Here is a 19429-nt window from a genome sequence, read left to right as displayed (position 1 = left end):
AAAAAATCTTCAGTCAGAACTCTAAATCCATAAATACAAAGACTTTACTTCAATCATCACACAAAGCATCTGATTACACAGAAGGAAAAGTTTACAGATATTTCCTGCTCTCCACAGTCTTAAATATATGTGACTTAAAGTGTCTAATAAAATGGGCCTATCTTATAAGAAAGGTATGCATTATTAGAGATAAACTTCAAAATAGGCATAAACTATGATTTGTGCACTTTTTTGTACATTTACTTCAAAAAACTTTACCTAAAGGGCCTAAGAAAATATGAAAGATAAAATTCATGATTCAGAGCTAATTGGTATGATATGCATAGGCTGGGTGAGTAGACTGATCTAGTTTTCAAACAGCCATTTAATAGCCTGATTTTTTTGTGTGTGAGGAAGGTTGACCCTGACCTAACATCCGTTGCCAATCTTCCTCTTTTTACTTGAGGAAGATTGTCGCCGAGCTAACATCTGTGCCAGTCTTCCTCTATTTTATGTGGGACACCGCCACAGCATGGCTTGAAGAGCAGCGCTATGTCCGTGCCTGGGATCTGAACCCACGAATCCTGGGCCACTAAGGCAGAGCACACGAACTTAAACCATTACCCCACAGGGCTGGCCCTACGAGCCTGATTTTAAAATAACAAATGTACACTGATTTTAGTAGGTTTGATATGTATAGAATACAGGAACTTAATTTGAGAATTAAAATCAAGAATCTTTTCTTACTATGATGAGTGTAAAGGACTCATTCCTTCTTGAATGTTTATTCTAAAAGCAAACTGAAAACAAATTATTTTTGAAATTGCTCTTAGAAGAATCTTTATTTCTTACTCAGCTTCTTTGAAATAATAGAGAGGTAAGTAGAACCAATATTTTCCCCCATATCATACAGAACTTAGGAAACTTTAATTAAAAAAACTTTGTGAACACATTGTGCAGAAAATTATATTAAAGTTGCTCAAAGGGGCCGGCCCAGTGGTGCAATGGTTAAGTTCACACATTACGCTTTGGCGGCTAGGGTTTGGCAGTTTGGATCCCGGGTGCAGACATGGCACCACTTGGCAAGCCATGCTGTGGTAGGCGTCCCACATATAAAGTAGAGGAAGATGGGCAAGGATGTTAGCTCAGGGCCAGCCTTCCTCAGCAAAAAAGGGGATTGGCAGCAGATGTTAGCTCAGGGCTAATCTTCCTCAAAAAAAAAAAAAGTTGTTCAACACATAAAGCCCTTCTTCACACACTATTCTAAGAAAAAATGTACTAACTAGTTATTGTGGGTTTTTGTCATTGTGGTTTAGAGTACACAATATGTCACCCCAAATATGCCACTGGGGCATAAGGATTATTCTGAGTTGAAGGCAATTGAGAAGAAGCAGATATAAGAAAAGCTCTCTGCCCTCTCACTATTTGCCCAAAAGCAGGACATACATTCATAAAGGTGTCCCCTCTCCTTTTTACCAGGAAGGACAGAAGTTAATCACTGAGACAACTTGGGACACTTATGGGCCCTTATCAGCCCCAAGACAGCACCAGAGGAATTCACATCACAAACTTTGCTAAAACAAGCCCTTATCTACCGTTAGGTCCCCATATGTTTCTTTTCCCACAATTTGCTGCCTCTAGAAGCTCAAAGCTCCTTTATCTTGTGCTTCTCCACATAATTATTGTTCTTTGCTAAAATGCTGAACAAGCCCAAATTCTGACCGCTCCTTTGACTTACTCATCTTTGAGGTCTTGTGTAAGCACAATGCACACGTTAATAAACTGTTTTTCTCTTGTTAGTCTGTCTCTTGTCAGTCTGATTACAGGGCCCCAGTCAACGAACCTGGTGTGGGAAACGGTTTTTCCTCCCCTACAGTTTCAATTATCTCTTGTATTTAAAAAAATGATTACCTCTGTAGTAGTTTTATTTAGCTAGGACAGCTCTCTATTAGGTAATAGTGTGACTGTCAAAAACATTTATCTGTGATAATAGTATACGTTGCAAGATATTACAGTAAATAATTTACTATAAATGTGTAGAAAGTAACTAACCACTTTCAGTCTCCCGTATAGTAAGATTGTTTAAAAGAAAAAAAGACTTCTTGGGCCCCACCTCTGAAAATTCTGATGCAGTAAGTCTGGCCGGGCCTGGGATCCACATTTTAAAGAGGCTCCAGGTAGCTCCTATCCAGATGGTCTAAGGACTGCATTTAGTAGGGCAGGGCAGAGGGTACAGAGTATTGTCAAGTAGGAAGGTTCTTCAGGCTAGCCCCACCCCCACCCCCACCCCTCAGATTATGAAAACCCCAGCAGCCGCTCCCCACGGCCCTCCCTACCCTGCTCCTGTGTGATTTTAATGCAAACTCTGTTGCTCTAAAGCTGTGGTTTCCATTCCCAAAGATTATGATTTAAGTGGCCTAAGGTAGGGCCCACATATGAGTATTTTTAAAAAGTTCCCAGGTAATTATAGTGTGCAGCTGAGGCTGAGAACTATTGTTTTAAAGGTGTATACCAGGAAGCAGGGAGAATGTACGATTGGACAGGTACAGTAGAGTTAAAATAGAGACAAGGGTGTAGATTCGACCTAATTGGTAATAGAGAATCCTTGCTGGTGCTTGAACAAGAAAGTAAGACTATCAAAACAATGCTTTGAGAAGATTAATTCACCAGTGATACACGGTGGGGACTAGACGTAAGGCAACTTCAGGGTGTGGGAAGAGGTGAAGTACTAGGTAATTGGCATACGTCAAATATAGTCATAAAATGGGAGGATAACCATGGGGCAGAGAGACTGAGAACACAAGACTTTCTAAGGTGCGTTCCCACTAAATAATCTGAAGCTAAACTTAGCCCACAATTACATTTTGTCAATAATATGAAATTGCAAATCTTATCTTCCAGTCTTGGAAACAGATTAAAAAGTGAACTTAAATGTGTGCTGTCCCAAAGGATAATAAAGGTGTTGAATAACAGTAGGGAAAAAATGCCTTAAGTTCCTGTTTTATTACTACTTAAAACAAAATATGTCTGTATCAGACAGTTATTAAGTATTAATAAGATACACATTAAAATAATTATTTCCCCTAAAATGTTAAAGACGAGAGAACAGAAACTGTCCCTCCCACTTGGACTACTTTGTCCTTTGTGCTCACTGAAACACCTGCTCACCCTCTGTGCGCAGTCTCGAAGGCTGACCCTCCCGGGTGGCTGCATGCAGAAGCTGTTCTCCTTCTTTCGACTTTGCTCTTTTGAAGCCCCCTCACACACCTACCACAGTACTTGAGCATTTTATATTTAGAGGGTGAAGGGAGTAAAGACAAGAAGCCACTGGTTTCTCCTTAGGTATAGAACTAACTCTTGGAGTTGCTTTTTCTATTTTAATTTGCCTTAATCAATTATCAAGGAAATATGCCACACTCACAACATCATATCTATGTCGCTAGAGCATAAGAGAACAGCACACATGAACTGATCAGTTTACCTGTGGAAAAGGCCATGCCCAAGCACGTGTTGAAGCCAGTGATGGCCAGAATGTCATCAAAGCTGCCAGCAGCCATGAGTAAGGTCGGGACACCTTTTTCAACACCATAGCCCCCTTCCTGCAAAAGGAGCATTGAAGGCACCACCACAGCTGGAGACACAGCACCTAAGACAAAACTAAGCAGGCAGCACTTTAAATATTTATGATAGCATCTTCTTCATTATTACTATTATTAGTGAAATTATAATAACCTCCACTCTTTCAGAGGTTACACTTTAGACAATTACAGTCTTTCAAAGGCAGTGAAGTCCCAAACAGAAACACACGCACAGCTACAAGTTCTACAGAACACTTCTTCTGAGCGTGGCCATGGACAACTTGCGTTGGGACTACGCAGCCTGTCTGAAATCTGTATTTATGGCTGGTCTGGAAGACCTAATGGGGTGAGGCCCCAGGAATCTGCCTTCTATCTAAACAAAACATCCACGGCATGAGGTTTGAAAAACACGGCCATGGACTTTTTGGATTGGAATCCAGTGATGCGAGGCCTTCTATCAGGACCTGGCATGTAAAAATCAGACAACAGATTAGAAGAGGAAGGCCATAGTGACAGTAACAGTGACACTGATAACGGCAGCAGTAGGATAGCAGAAAGCATTTATGAAGCTCACTATGTACCTAACACCATTTTAAGCACTTCACATATATTAACTAATTTAATCCTCACAACCACCCTATGAGGTAGCTACAATCATTATCTTTGTTTTGCAAATGAGGAAATGGAGGCACAAAGAGATTAGGTAATTTGCCGAAGATCACATACTGGAAAGTCAGAGCCGAGATTTGAATCTAGGCAGTATAGCTCGAGAGTGTTAACCGTGAGAAGTAAGTAGTTCTTACTTCTTGCCTACTTATCAGCACCAAATTATTATTATTTTTTTTAAAGATTGGCACCTGTGCTAACATCTGTTGCCAATCTTTTCTTTTTTCTCCCCAAAGCCCCCCAGTACATAGTTGTAGACTGTAGTTGTGAGTGCCTCAGGCTGTGCTATATGGGACGCCAATGCCACCTCAACATGAGCCGTGGGGCTGACCCCAACACCAAATTCTTACCAAGTACTTTCATATTTATTTACTTCTTATGGCTCTTAAATCTTAGAAGTAGGAACCGGGGGCTGTCCCAGTGGCATAGTGGTTAAGTTCATGTGCTCTGCTTCGGCGGCCCAGAGTTTGCTGGTTCAGATCCTGGTGTGGACCTATATACTGCTCATCAAGCCATGCTGTGGTGGCATCCCACATAGAAGAACTAGAAGGATTTACAACTAGGATATACAACTATATACTGGGCCTTTGGGGAGAAAAAAAAAGAAAAGAGGAAGCTTGGGAACAGAAGTTAGCTCAGGGCCAATCTTCCTCACCAAAAAAAAAAAGAAGAAGAAGAAGAAGAAGAAAGAACTAACAGCAGGAGGAAAATACAGCAGAACAGATAATCATAAGAGCCTGGTGAAAGGAGGAGGAGGCCTGTGCTAGGTGTGGATCACCGTTGAGCATTCGTTATCCTTTGTATGGACTTTGAGGAGAGATCTGGCATCTCTCACTGGCATGGAATCAGGCATAATAAAAGTCTATTACTTCCTCAATAGTTTAAATTATTATAAAACTGTCAAAGTTAGCACCTACAAAGACATACACTATATTTTGAAGTTATAATGTTTATATGCTGGTATATTAATAGTCATAATATTATGCTGGAATATCTGTATTGTATTTTCTGATGTCCTTACGAAAATATTATGCATTCACTTGTATAGCGTCAGAGAAAGTCCTAAATGTCCGTGTGTATTTTCATACGACAAAGAAAAATCATTACCCCAGTATAAATCCCCATTGCCACGGCAAACCCATTAGGAAGTGGGCAAGAAGAGCAGATGAGCATGCCTCCACAAGACAGGGACCCATGGCTAATCTTACACAGACACCCTTCAGCTTCCTCAGGGCCTGAAATATAAAAATAGACATACGAAATAACCCTCTAAAGACACACAGAGAGAATGACATTAAATGCTTTTTCTTCAGTGTTCAGACTGTCTGGATCATCCATCATGAATTTTCCAGGTAATGAGTTTTATTTAACAAACATTTCAGTGTTCTAAGTGTTTTAGAGTTGGCTTATTAGTCCTCATAGCAACCTATGACACAGGGGATAATATTATCATCATTGTTTAGATTTTCTCATCCAAAAAGGCACAAGTTAAAGCTGTTCTCCAAGATCATGAAATTAGTGAGTGGTGGAGCTTGGTTTGAGCTCGGCCAGGCTGCTTTCAGAGTCTGTGCTCATAACCTCCACACTAGCTGATCTAACCGTCTCGGTGTTGGCCATATGTATAATTTGTGGCCCCAGAATGAACCTGATGTAAAGGCAATCCTCAAGAACATTCATTCCTGCTTTCAAAAGCAAACACGAAAAAAGCACACTTTGAGACTCATTCTGTATGCTAGGCAGTTTTCTGAGCCAGCATAGTTAGTCCTAAACACTCGTATAGGGCTTTCCACACCAAAAATATGATGTCTTCTCTCTCACAACCCTTATTTATAACTACGGCCTGTATCTCTGTCAGAGAAAAGGGGAGCCTTTATTCTTGGTGCTGTCCCTAGATAGACAGTAACTCCACCTTTCTCCAAGAGAGAGTATGGGAACATCTTTTGGGGACAGTCCTGTATGAAATAAATTTCATTCTGTCGTTCTGAATGCTGTGCAAAGTGTCCACATCCATTTCCTAAAGCTCAGTCATTCTAAATACTTGCAATATTGGAAGAACAAAATTCCAAGTCAATAATTAGAAATTTATACTTCAATACCTGTGGATCAAGCCCAAGGCCAGCACGAACCAATATGACAGATAGTGCTATGCTTCTCAAAGCGGAAGACCACTTCTGCTTGATCTGTACGTTATCATTGATGACAGGGATATTTCTGATGAGAAACCCAGCAAGCAGCATGCCTGGGATGGAGAAATCAAACAAATCTTTAGTTTTCAAATACAGAAAATATTTTCAGTACTTTAGATGTAGAAGAGACTATCCCAGGATTATAATCCCAGGAACCACTTCTTTTATGCTTAGTCCTTAGATGAAATTATGTCAAACTTTTAATGAAAAAAAAAATTACAGGAGCTAAGAAAAGGCTTTAATATGCAGATAAAAATGAAAGATTAGAATAATTAATAATTCATTAATAATTGAACCTGAAAGAGAGAAACAGGATGTAGTATTTGGGTAGAAAGTATGATCAAATTCTGAATATAAAATGTTTTAATACAAGGCCCAATTCAGTCATCTCTTTGTATGCAAACAGCAGAAAGATTCTAAAATTATTTACCATGCCAGATTACTTGAAATATCAATACCTATATGGGCTCTATTTTACCTATTTTCAAACCAGATAATTTAATAAAAAACATATAACCTGCTTTGCAAAGGCTTAGAAGTGAGTTATCATGAAATAGACATTGTTCTGTCATGTCAGCTGGTGACTCTTCTTTCCTTCAGCCATTCAACATTTATCAAATGCCTTCGGTACTTTCGACACTATAGTAGGTATTAGAGATATTGCAATGAACAAAGGCTCAGTACTATCCCTCAACAAGCTTTCAGTCTATGGGGGCAACCTCAATTTTATGGAAGCATGAGGAGGCCTTATACAAGCTGAGACAAGGAAGGGTGAGTCAGCAGGGGCCAAAGAAGGGGAAGGGGAATGAAGAAGGGGCTGGAGAAGTTGAGAAGTTTCTGGGAGAAATAACAGTTTCTTCCAAGGTATGAAGGGAAAGTGTGACACATTCTGGGAACTGCAAGTAGTTGAGTGTGCCTGAGGAAGCCGGGTAGTTTGTCAGAGAATCCTGCCCTCCCTGATACCACATGCCCAGATAGGGGAAGGATTTCTCCTCAGAGACTGCAAGCCGTCCACACTCCGTTCTTCTCCAGCAGGACTCTTTTCTTACCACGTCCTTATATGGACCACACTTCAAAGGACTAAATAAATTTACTAACTTTGGGTTGTTTTATATGTAAGCTATGAGAATAGAGATGAATTACAAGTATAGCTTTTTGTGACTTGTTCCAGACACCATTAGGCAAGGAAGCATCTCTTCCAGGCATTTCTCATTGCTGCCATTTAATCTAGAAGAAGTTATGAATTCTGCAGTCATGATCTTTCTAGAATTTTTGAAAGTAAGAACCAGCCTACAATAGCTGTTTTTAAAAGAATAATAATATATTTGCTCATGATAAAATTAAACCATGACAGACAATGTAAAGTGACCAGTACATGTCCTACCCCAAGTGCAACTTTCCAGCTTCATTCCCCAAAGGTTTCCACTGTCCAGAGTTTTCTGTGCCCTTCCAGAAAGTTTCTCTACCTATTAAAGCATGCTTCTCTGTGTGTGTGTACGTGTGCTCTTTTGCACTGGACACAAATGAGAGCATGTTTAAATACCATTGTATAATCTGTTTCTTTTCCACTTAACAATATATCGTGGACATATTCCCAATGATGCACATATATATTTGCCTTGTTTTTTTTAATAGTTGGAATAGTTTCTCGTTGTGTGGAAGTACCATAATTTTTGGACTAAGTAAGGGACTTGAAGGAACTTTCCAGACTTTTCATTACAAACAGTGCTGAAATGAGCACAGTATTTATTAACTGCATGCCAGACCCTTACTCTACCCTGGTAATGCAGAGACGAGCTACACCAACATGGGCCTTGTCCACATAGAGCTTACATATTTGTAGGTTTGTGCAAGTATATCCATAGGATAATTCTTAGCAGTGGAAATGTTAGGCTCCAGGGTACAGTGTATATCATTTTTATAGATATTAATGAATTACCAGCCAAAAATGCTGCACTAACCTTACATTTCATTAATTTGTCAACAGTTCTTTACTGAAACTTAAAATGTGAATCTAAACCAGCCCTAAATTGATTATAGCATACAACTACCTGAAATCAAAAGGAATAATAGTCTAATAAGAACTCACAAATATGTAGGAGTTTCTTTTGGAGTTTTGGAGGGGATGAAGGAGCATTTTTCATTTCTGAGATGAATGTACAAACAATTTCCCCGAGACAGTTCTGTTTGCCGATGGCCTCCGTTGATGTGGCCACCTGACTGTGATTAGGAAGGCGCCCCCTCTGGCCTCTGAGCCCCTGGGGGGGCCTTTCCCTTGGGTGTGGAGAAAAGAATACCTTCTTTGATAAGGAGAATTCTTCTTTCCTCCTTAATTTCTATTACGGAAATTTTTTAAAACATGCAAAAATTATCAATACATGGCCAATCTTATTTCATCTACTCTCAAGTTATTTTGAAGCAAATCATTATTGAAAAAAATTTCCAGCAACCCAGACCATCAGCAAAGGAAACAGTGTCCTAGGAAAGTTGTTTTCACATTCATTTTTGGAATAAAAAATGCTCCTTCATCCTCCATCTCTGGCAATTATTTCAATGAATTTTTAAAAATATGGAATAGGCAATCACCACACATGTCTGCCTTAACAAGTCTTCTTTATGGATTCAGATAATGTTTCAGTTTTAGATACTGGCCCTAATACGCTAAGAGCCAGTAAACTTCTGTCACAAGCGTACCACTATAGAAAGGGATGGTAAGACACATTACGTACGTGACTTTTAAGAATGATTTCAGTGACCTCAGGAGATTTCATGTAATCACAAAGCCCAAGGATTTATCATTTTGCAACATGTGTATTTTGCTTGTTGCAATAACAGGCATGGAGTGGAAAAGAGAAGGATGAGGTGTAAAGGGCCTTTTCATGGCGTCTAGAACAGTAGTCCTCAACTTAGGTTGCATATTAGAATCACCTGGGGAGCTTTTAAAAATTCTGATACCCAGGGCTACTCCATTCAATTAGTTCAGAATCTCTGGGGTGGGTCCCAGGCATCAGCTTTTTAAAAAATTTCCCAGATGATTCCTACGTGCAGCCAGGTTTGAAAACTTATGATTTTTCTGTGGAAAGTGTGGTCTTTGAGCTTATTAGAAAGGCAGAATCTCAGGCCTCACCCCAGACCTACTGAATTAGAGTCTGCATTTTAACAAGATCCAAGGTCATTCTCTGGATAATAAAGTGTGAGAAGCTCTGACTTAGATGCAGGGGTTAGTAAACATTTTCTGTAAAGGGCCATACAAGAAACACTGCAGGCTTTGTGGGCCACATGGTGTCTGTTATAAGTTCTCAGCCCTGCCACTGTAGTATAAAAGCAGCCACAGACAATATGTAAATGAATGAGCATGAGTGTGCTCCAATAAGATCTTATTTCCAAGAAGAGATGGTTTGCCAACCCTTTATCATAGCACACAGGCATATTTAGAAACAGCCCCCCTTTTGTTTTTTGGTGAGGAAGATTTGCCCTGAGCTAACATCTGTGCCAAGCTTCCCCTATTTTGTATGTGGGACACCACCACAGCATAGCTGACAAGGGTGTAGTCCACAGCCAGGACCGGAACCCACGAACCTGGGCCACTGAAGCAGAGTGCACGGAACTCAACCACTACACCACCGGGCTGGCCTAGAAACAACCCATTGTCATAATAATTCAATTAAAAACTTTAACAAAAAGCACCCATGATAAACAATATGAATTAAGTGAAATAACTTGAATTTTACCTAAATTGAAAAATATATTGAGAAACAGTGTAGAGTAAGATGTAAATAATTCTACTTCTTTTTACATTTAGTTTCAATTGCTCACCACAAATTCACAAGAAAATAATTTTGGTCTATGTTAACCAATCCTGAGGTCCTCACTAATAGAAAAAAATTTTTACTTAGGAAATGTGTGTGTGTGGGGGGGTCTGGCCCTGTGGCTGAGTGGTTAAGTTCATGCACTCTGCTTTGGCAGCCCAGGGTCTCACTGGTTCGCATCCTGTGCACTGACCTAGCACCGCTCATCAGGCCATGCTGAGGTGGTGTCCCACATAGAGGAACTGGAAGAACCGACAACTGGAATATACAACTATGTACTGGGGGGCCTTGAGGAGAAGAAGAAAAAAAAAAAAGAAGATTGGCAACAGATGTTAGCTGAGGGCCAATCTTTTGAAATAAAAAAAGGAGATGTGTGCAAATATGCATGTGTAAAAGGTACATGGTTTTTAAATAAAACTTGATTTATAAATCTGTGAGAAAGGGACACAAAATGTCTTTTGTGGTATACTGAAAGTAGTACACTGAAATTTTGTAATATGGAATTTTTAAAAGAAACATTAAAGATATAATACCTAGTTTTAAGACTAATTTTTACGTGTCGTATCTGCACAGTTCTCATGGCCTCTGGAAGAATAGTTTTGTAATACATGTTGGAACTTCACTCGTTTGTCAATGATGTGAGTGACTGACAACATATTAAGCCCTGGGCTGCAGCATTTGCTGATTTCTGTATTACAGATACTTCTACCAGGGCTGATGTTAACCTACCAACCTGACGTCATTGAACGTGGAGCTGGGAACAGATGGGCAGTGACACACCGTGATATAGTATTTCCATAATCTCAAGAGGAGAGATAAGAGGAAAATGTAGTAAAATAATTAAGAAGTGATTGGTTTTGAGTATTGCTCTTGTGTTTAATGCAAGTTATTTAATTGTAAGTATATATAATTTAATTTTCAAATTGCTGTTTACCAACTGGCTCATAAAACTCATCACAATTTAACAATCAGCTTTAAGGGCCAGCACAGCAAATACAGAAATAGTTTATTCCTTTATTTCCCAAACTACTATTTTAAAAATATGATTTACTCTGAAGGACACAGGAAGTGTTTGGTACTTACCAAGAAGAGGAGGCAGTGGAGGCAACGTAGGTAACTTAATGAGCCCCAAAAGTTTCCCTCCAAAGATGGCACAATAGAACAGGATTATAATTCCAAATAGGTTTCCTCCAGGAAGACATTCACTGCCAGTAATTGACCACACTACAGCCCACAGAAGAACAAGGATGGTAACTGAAATAAACCAGGAAAACTTCTATCAATAAGTTGTCATATGTCGGTTTTGATATAATCTAAAAGTTTTTAAAAATAAATACTGAATACACATACAAATATTTACAACCATGTGTAAGTTTTGAAGAACACCAGTGATATGAACAACTGGGTAATTACCAACCATCTGAAGAAATAGGATACTACCAGTGCCTTGAAGGCACCTCTGTGTTCCTCTTAATCCCATCCCCCATCGCCTTCCACACTGCTACAACTACTACCTTGAACTTTTTTTCTTTTTACCATTCCCTTATTATTCTTTTTAATTTTACTATAAATATATCAGTAGTTAATAAAAAGAGAAACAATCACTATCTTTAACCTCTTCACAGGAGCATGAGAATACTTGAACAACCACACTCCCCTATTTTAGCTCTGCCTTGAATTAAACATTAGCATTGTTTCTCTTCTATGTTGACGTTTGTTTAGAATTACTCAGATACTTACCTTTTTGGGGGGGCCATCATTCATTGTGGCACCTCAAACCTTTCCTCTGGGACAATCATCTGGTTACCTGAAGTATTTGCTTTAGTAGAGGCATTTCTGTTAGAATGCAAAATATGTTTCCCTGTTTCAAAAACCTTGTGTTCTACAAAATCAGACACTGAAAACAAAAAGACTTATGGGAAAAACAGAGTTGGAGCAGACGACCCAAAACTCAAAACTCAAAACTTGTGACCAAAGCACTAAAAAACAGTAACAATTCTAATACAGTATCAGCACAGTTAAATCTCTACTGACATCGCATCTAAAGTCAGTCTCTTCTTTGCAGACTTAAACCCTGGAACCACACTTCCTTTTTCCCGAGATGTAGAATCTTGAGGGCATTTGCTTTAAATAGAGAGCAGCTCCATCAAAATCTTATGCAGATTGTAGCTTATTCATCAAACAAAGGTTTGTTTGTTTTTAACTGAGGGAAAAGTGTTGGCAGCTTCTTCACCTGTACTGTCAGCTTCTTCATCCACGTGTGGTTTCATTAGATAGCTTAACATTGTGGGAAGTTTAAAAAGTCTTTGAAGCCCCTAAACCAGCAACTAACTGCCCAAAAAGAACGCACTTTCACAGAGATTTCAGCTTTTTAAAAGGTCCTCAAGTTGATAAGGCTTTATCTTTAATTGTAAGAAAACATCTATCTGATTTTTGTTTTCAATTCACTTTGTATTCACTTGCTATTGCTTGATGATGAAAAATACTAAGGTGACAGGAAAAATTATGTACAAAAATGCAAATTCCATCTGGCACTCACACAATTCCCTATTTACCATCGCATAAGAGCTAATTGATGGTACAGAAACTCTCTGTAGCAAAGCATGTTATGTTTCTCATAAGGCTCTGTTGGTAGTAAAGTCTTAGTTTTGTCTGAAATTATCTTCATTTTCATTCTTAAGACAGAGTTTTTCTGCATATACAATTCTAGGTTGAGAGTTACTTTCTCTCAGGTCCTTGAAAATATTACTCTTTGGCTTTCTGGCTTTCATTGCTGCTTTTACGTCTAATTTCTGCTTTTTTAGGGAATTCTTTTTCTTTGGCTGTTTTTAAGATTTTTTCCTTTTCTTTGGTTTTCTGCAATTTCAGTTTGATGTATTTAGGTATGACTTCCTTTCGGTTTGCTTGGGATTTAAGTTTTTCACTAATTCTGGAAAATTCTCAGTCTTCATTTCTTCAAATATTTCCTCTTCTCCATTCTCTATTCTCTTTTTCTGGAACTAAGATCAGACAGTCATACTCTTCTCCATGTTGCTATCCCTCATTTTCACATTTTCCATCTTTGTGTGAACTGCATTCTAGATAATCTCTTCAGATCTCTTACTAGTTCACCAATTCTCTTGTCACTTAACCCACTGCTTCATCTATCCACTGAGTTTTACATTTCAATTACTGTACTATATCTTTCATTTCTAGAAATTCGACTTGGTCGTTAGCAAAATGTTTGTTTATTTTTTAAAAATAGTTCCTTGTTTTGTACTTATATTTGCTATCTCCTCTTTAATTTCTTTACAGATACCAAAAATATTTTCTATTTTCTGATAATGCAAATTTTTGAAATCTCTGTTTCCTTGTGCATGTTGTGATCTTTTAAAATTTGTTGTGACAGTGACCTCTTCCTTGGAACTTTACCTTTGGGGATTGTTGGAGCCTTAGGTTGAATGTGAGTTTTCCTGGATCGGATCTGCATTTGCTTCTACCATGTGCTTAGAAGCTTCCAATCTGGGATCACTTTTAGATATATTTTCAGCTTGTGTTTTTTATGTGAATTTGGAGCACAGATCAGCATGGAGTTACACATTTTTAGTGGGACGCTCCTCTCCCCCAGCCAGCACCATAGTTGAGATAGGTGTGGGTGCAGGCCCCATCTGCAGCTGCCACGCTGGGCTCCAGCTTTGTGTGGGTGAGGGAGGATGAATGCTCCTGAGACTTCTGCCCACCTGGACCAGCTCCAGCGCAGCCCCCTATGCTCTCAGGGCCTCAGAATGACTCTCAAGCTCACAGGTGTTTTGCAGAAGCCTCCAGGGTGAAGGCCAGCTTGAGTGCATATTTATCTCCTCTGCTCAGTTTGGTTTTGGTGTCCAATGACTTCCTGTTTTCTTCACAGAAAAAAGGTACATTTAAAAAGACTTAAAATACTGTTTTCATCTTGGCATAAGTGAGAGAATTGTTCACTGAATCTTGTCTACCATACTGCTAGAGACTGAATCTAATGCCCCAGTTTTTACATCCTCACAGAATTCTTCCTGATTTTCTAGGCTTATGATGATGTTACAATGAAATAAATAACTTAAGGCCTTCAGTATTTTCCAGTTGGCTATAGGGGCTGAAATTTCTATACAGTATTGAAGGTATAATGGGAAAGTAGGAATTACCAGCTACTAAATTTTACTGTATCACAGCATGAACCTGATTTTATACTAAATTCAGCAAGGTAGTTTTCTACTTCAAGACCACTTTTAAAAAAAATCTCTAATTTTCCTTTCCTCTCCCATACTCAAAATTCAGTTCTAAATACACAGTAAATATATGTGTATAAGGTTTCTCTAAATCATCTTTAATTTAGTTAATAATTTACTTCTCATTTATGATTTTGGAAAATCATTTTTTCACATGTAAGATTGACTTCTTAAGACAAATACTTATGTATTCTAAATGGGCACAGGAAGGAGTACAGGAGAAAGCCCTCTTGTGAGCCTCAGGAACAGAAGTACAGAAAACAAGAGAAGAGGCGCTCACACACGTGAGTCCACTTCTCAGGCAGCTGATGGACAACGATTACAGAACTCAAAACAGTGAGTCTCCAGACCACATCGTTCATTTACACCTTTCCTATGTCAATCTGTATCAGTTTTCCTGTAAATGTTTTAACTAGAAATGTGCCATAATTTGAAGGGTAAAAGTTTAAAAAAATAATAAAAAGGACAGAAAAGGTATTAAATTATCTGTTGCCTTATGAACTAGTGTACATTTTGGAACCTGGTTTTCTCCATGTGTTTTAAATAAAGTTTGAGATTTTTTTCTCATGCTAGTTTAGAAAATTAACTAATTTCAGTAAAAACATATTCAGAGTCTAAAGTATAACATACCATTGTTCCAGTTGAGAATGGTAAAATGTCTTTCATTTTCATTTCGTGAGCTTCAGAGCGTACATACACACACAGGTACATTCACACACTTCTTTTTTGAACAAAAAACAGCATTACTGAATCTGAACATCCATTTATTAATCAAATTGATATCAGCTTAATGTTTGGCTGCCTCCAAAGACCAAATCCATTCCTAAAAGACAAATATACCCCAACTCTAACAATATCCAAAATTGTGCTGAGATAAATTCTCAAGGAAAAATCTTCCAAATATTTTGTTTTTTTAAAATTGAGATTCATAATAGTTTGCATCATTGTGAAATTTCAGTTGTACATTATTTCTTGTCTGTCACCACATAAGTGCTTCCCTTCATCTCGTGCCCACCCTCCAGCCCCCTTCCCCTGGTAACCACAGAACTATTTTCTTTGTCCGTGTGTTTGTTTATGTTCTGCATATAAGTGAAATCATATGGTGTTTGTCTTTCTTAGTCTGGCTTATTTCGCTTAGCAAATAATACCCTGCAGGTCCATCCATGTTGTTGCAAATGGGAAGATTTTGTCTTTTTATGGCTTAGTAGTATTCCATTGTATATATGTACCACATCTTCTTTATCCAGTCATTGGTCGTTGGGCACTTGGATTGTTTCCATGTTTGGCTATTGTGCATAGCGCTGCAATGAACACAGGGGTGCATATGTTACTTTGGATTGTTGATTTCAAGTTGTTTGGGTAGATACCCAGTAGTGGCATAGCTGGGTCACATGGTAGTTCTATTTTTAGTTTTTTGAGGAATCTCCATACTGTCTTGCATAGTGGCTGCACCAGTTTGCATTCCCGCCAGCAGTGGATGAGGGTTCCCTTCTCTCTACATCCTGTCCAACATTTGTTGTTTTTGGTCTTGGCAATTACAGCCATTCTGACTGGTGTAAGGAGATATCTCATTGTAGTTTTGATTTGTATTTCCCTAACAATTAGTGATGTTGAGCGTCTTTTCACGTGCCTGTTGGCCATCTGTATATCTACCTTTGAAAATGTCTGTTCATATCCTCTGCCCACTTTTTGATCGGGTTGTTTGTTTTTGTTGAGGTGTGTGAGTTCTTTATGTACTTTGGATATCAACCCCTTGTTTGATAAATGATTTGCAAATATTTTCTCCTAGTTGGTGGGTTGTCTTTTCATTTTGTTGATGGTTTCCTTTGCTTTGTAGAAGCTTTTTAGTCTGATGTAGTCCCATTTGTTACCTTTTTCTTTTGTTCCCCTTACCCGAGTAGACACGGTATTCAAAAAGATGTGGCTAAGACCAAAGTCAAAGAGTGTACTGCCTGTTTTTTCTTGTAGGGGTTTTACGGTTTCAGTTCTTACATTCAAATCTTTAATCCATTTGGAGTTAATTTTTGTGTGTGGTGAAAGATAATGGTCTACTTTCATTCTCTTGCATGTAGCTGTCCAGTTTTCCCAACGCCATTTATTGAAGAGACTTTCCTTTCTCCATTCTTTGCTCCTTTGTCAAAGATTAACTGTCCATAGATGTGTGGTTTTATTTCTGGGCTTTCAATTTTGATCCATTGATCTGTTTGTTTTGGTGCCACTACCACGCTGTTTTGATTACTGTAGCTTTGTAGTATGTTTTAAAGTCAGGGTTGTGATACCTCCAGCTTTGTTCTTTTTTCTCAGGATTGCTTTGGCTATTTGGGGTCTTTTGTTGTTTCATATAAATTTTTGAATTCTTTGTTCTATTTTTGTGAAGAATGTCATTGGGATTCTGATTGGGATTGCACTGAATCTGTAGATTGCTTTAGGTAGTATGGACATTTTGACTATGTTTCTTCTTCCAACCCATGTGCATGGAAAATCTTTCCATTTCTTTACATCTTCCTCAATTTCTTTCAGTAATGACTTATAGTTTTCAGTGTACACATCTTTCACCTACTTGGTTAAGTTTATTTCTAGGTATTTTATTCTTTTTCTTGCAGCTGTAAATGGGATTGTATTCTTGATTTCTTTTCCTGCTAGTTCATTGTTAGCGTATAGGAATGCAACTGATTTTTTAAAATTGATTTTGTACCCTGCAACTTTGCTGTAGTTGTTGATTATTTCTAGGAGTTTTCTGGTGGATTCTTTAGGGTTTTCTATATATAGAATCACATCATCTACAAATAGTGAAAGTTTCACTTCTTCCTTTCCAATTTGGATTCCTTTTCTTTTTCTTGCCTAACTGCTCTGGCCAAAACCTCCAGTAATATGTGGAATAAGAGTGGTGAGAGTGGGCACCATTGTCTCGTTCCTGTTCTCAGAGGAATGTCTTTCAGTTTTTCCCCATTGAGTATGATGTTGGCTGTGGGTTTGTCATATATGGCCTTTATTATGTTGAGGTACTTTCCTTTAATACCCATTTTATTGAGAGTTTTTATCATAAATGGATGTTGGCTCTTGTGAAATGCTTTCTCTGCATCTATTGAGATGATCATGTGATTTTTATTCCTCATTTTGTTAATGTGGTGTATCACACTGATTGATTCATGGATGTTGAAGCATCCCTGCGTCCCTGGAATGAATCCCACTTGATCATGGTGTATGATTCTTTTAATGTATTGCTGTATTCAGTTTGCCAATATTTTGTTGAGGATTTTTGCATCTAAGTTCATCAGTGATATTGGCATGTAGTTTTCCTTCTTCGTGTTGTCTTTGTCTGGTTTTGGTATCAGGGTAATGTTGGCCTCACAGAATGTGTTAGGAAATGTTCCCTCTTCTTCAATTTTTCAGAATAGTTTGAGGAGAATAGGTACTAAATCTTCTTTGAATGTTTGGTACAATTCTCCAGAGAAGCCATCTGGTCTTGGACTTTTGTTTTTTGGGAAGTTTATGATTACTCTTTCAAGCTCTGTACTTGTGATTGGTCTGTTCAGATTCTGTTTCTTATTGATTCAGTTTTGGGAGGTTATATGAGTATAGGAATCCATCCATTTCTTCTAGGTTATCAAATTTGTGGGCATACAGTTTTTCACAATAGTCTCTTATAATCCTTTGTATTTCTGCCGTATCTGTTGTAATTTCTCTTTCATTTCTAATTTTATTTATTTGAGCCTTCTCTCTTTTTTTCTTGTTGAGTCTGGCTAAGGTTCTGTCAATTTTGTTTATCTGCTCAAAGAACCAGCTGTTAGATTCATCAATCCTTTTTACTGCTTTTTTAGTCTATATTTCATTTATTTCTGCTTTGATGTTTATTATTTCCCTCCTTCTGCCGACTTTGGGCTTTATCTGTTCTTCTTTTTCTAGCTCTGTTAGCTGTATGTTAAGATTACTTATTTGAGATTTTTCTTGCTTGTTGAAGTGGGCCTGTGTTGCTATGAATTTCCCTCTCATGACTGCTTTTGCTGCATCCCATAAGAATTGGTATGTTGTATTTTCATTTTCATTTGTCTCCAGTTATTTTTTAATTTCCTCTTTGATTTCTTCAATGATCCAATGGTTGTTCAATAGCATGTCCACATATTTCCGACTTTCCCAGTTTTGTTCTTGTGGTTGATTTCTAGCTTCCTAGCATTGTGGTCAGAAAAGATGGTTGGGATGATTTCAATCTTCTTGAATTTATTGAGGCTGCCTTGCTATCCAACATATGGTCTATCTTTGAGAATGTTCCATGGGCACTTGAGAAGAACGTATATTCCGCTGTTTTTGGATGGAATGCTCTATATATGTCCATTAACTCCATCTGGTCAAGTGTTTCATTTAAATCTGCAATTTCCTTGTTGAATTTCTGTCTGGATGATCTGTCCCTTGAAGTAAGTGTGGTGCTGCGGTCCCCTACTGTGATTGTGTTGCTCTTAATTTCTCCCTGTAGGTCTGTTAATAATCGCTTTATGTACTTTGGTGACCCTGTGCTAGGTGCATATATATTAATAAGTGTTATGTCCTCTCGATGGAATTTCCCTTTTATCGTTAAATACTGCCCCTCCTTGTCTCTCATTGTCTTTTTTAACTTGAAGTCTGCCTTGTCTGATAAAAAGTATGGCAACCCCTGCTTTCTTTTGTTGGCCATTAGCTTGAAGTATTGTCTTCCATCCCTTCACTCTAAGCCTATGTTTGTCTTTGTAGCTGAGGTGCGTTTCCTGGAGGCAGCATATTGTTGGGTCTTGTTTTTTAATCCATCCAGCTACTCTATGTCTTTTGATTGGAGAGTTCAGTCTATTTACATTTAGAGAGATTATTGTTATATGAGGGCTTAATGCTGCCATTTTATCTCGTTTTCTAGTTGTTCTATGATTCCACTGTTTCTCTTCCTTTGCATTTCTGACTGCCATTTCATTTTGTTGGTTTTCCAAGAGGGATTTCTCAGTTCTCTC

The 19429-nt window shown here is 38.3% G+C and overlaps 1 pseudogene; it reads right to left on the bottom strand.

Moving 5' to 3' along the window:
• LOC139044927 (sodium/hydrogen exchanger 9B2-like) overlaps positions 1 to 19429 on the bottom strand; it is a 54545-nt pseudogene that overhangs the window by 18056 nt on the left and 17060 nt on the right.

The sequence above is a fragment of the Equus asinus genome, chromosome 3 (assembly GCF_041296235.1).
Source record: "Equus asinus isolate D_3611 breed Donkey chromosome 3, EquAss-T2T_v2, whole genome shotgun sequence".
Taxonomy (NCBI): domain Eukaryota; kingdom Metazoa; phylum Chordata; class Mammalia; order Perissodactyla; family Equidae; genus Equus; species Equus asinus.
The sequence above is the reverse complement of the archived record's forward strand: the minus strand, read 5'-3'. Positions and strand labels throughout refer to the sequence as shown.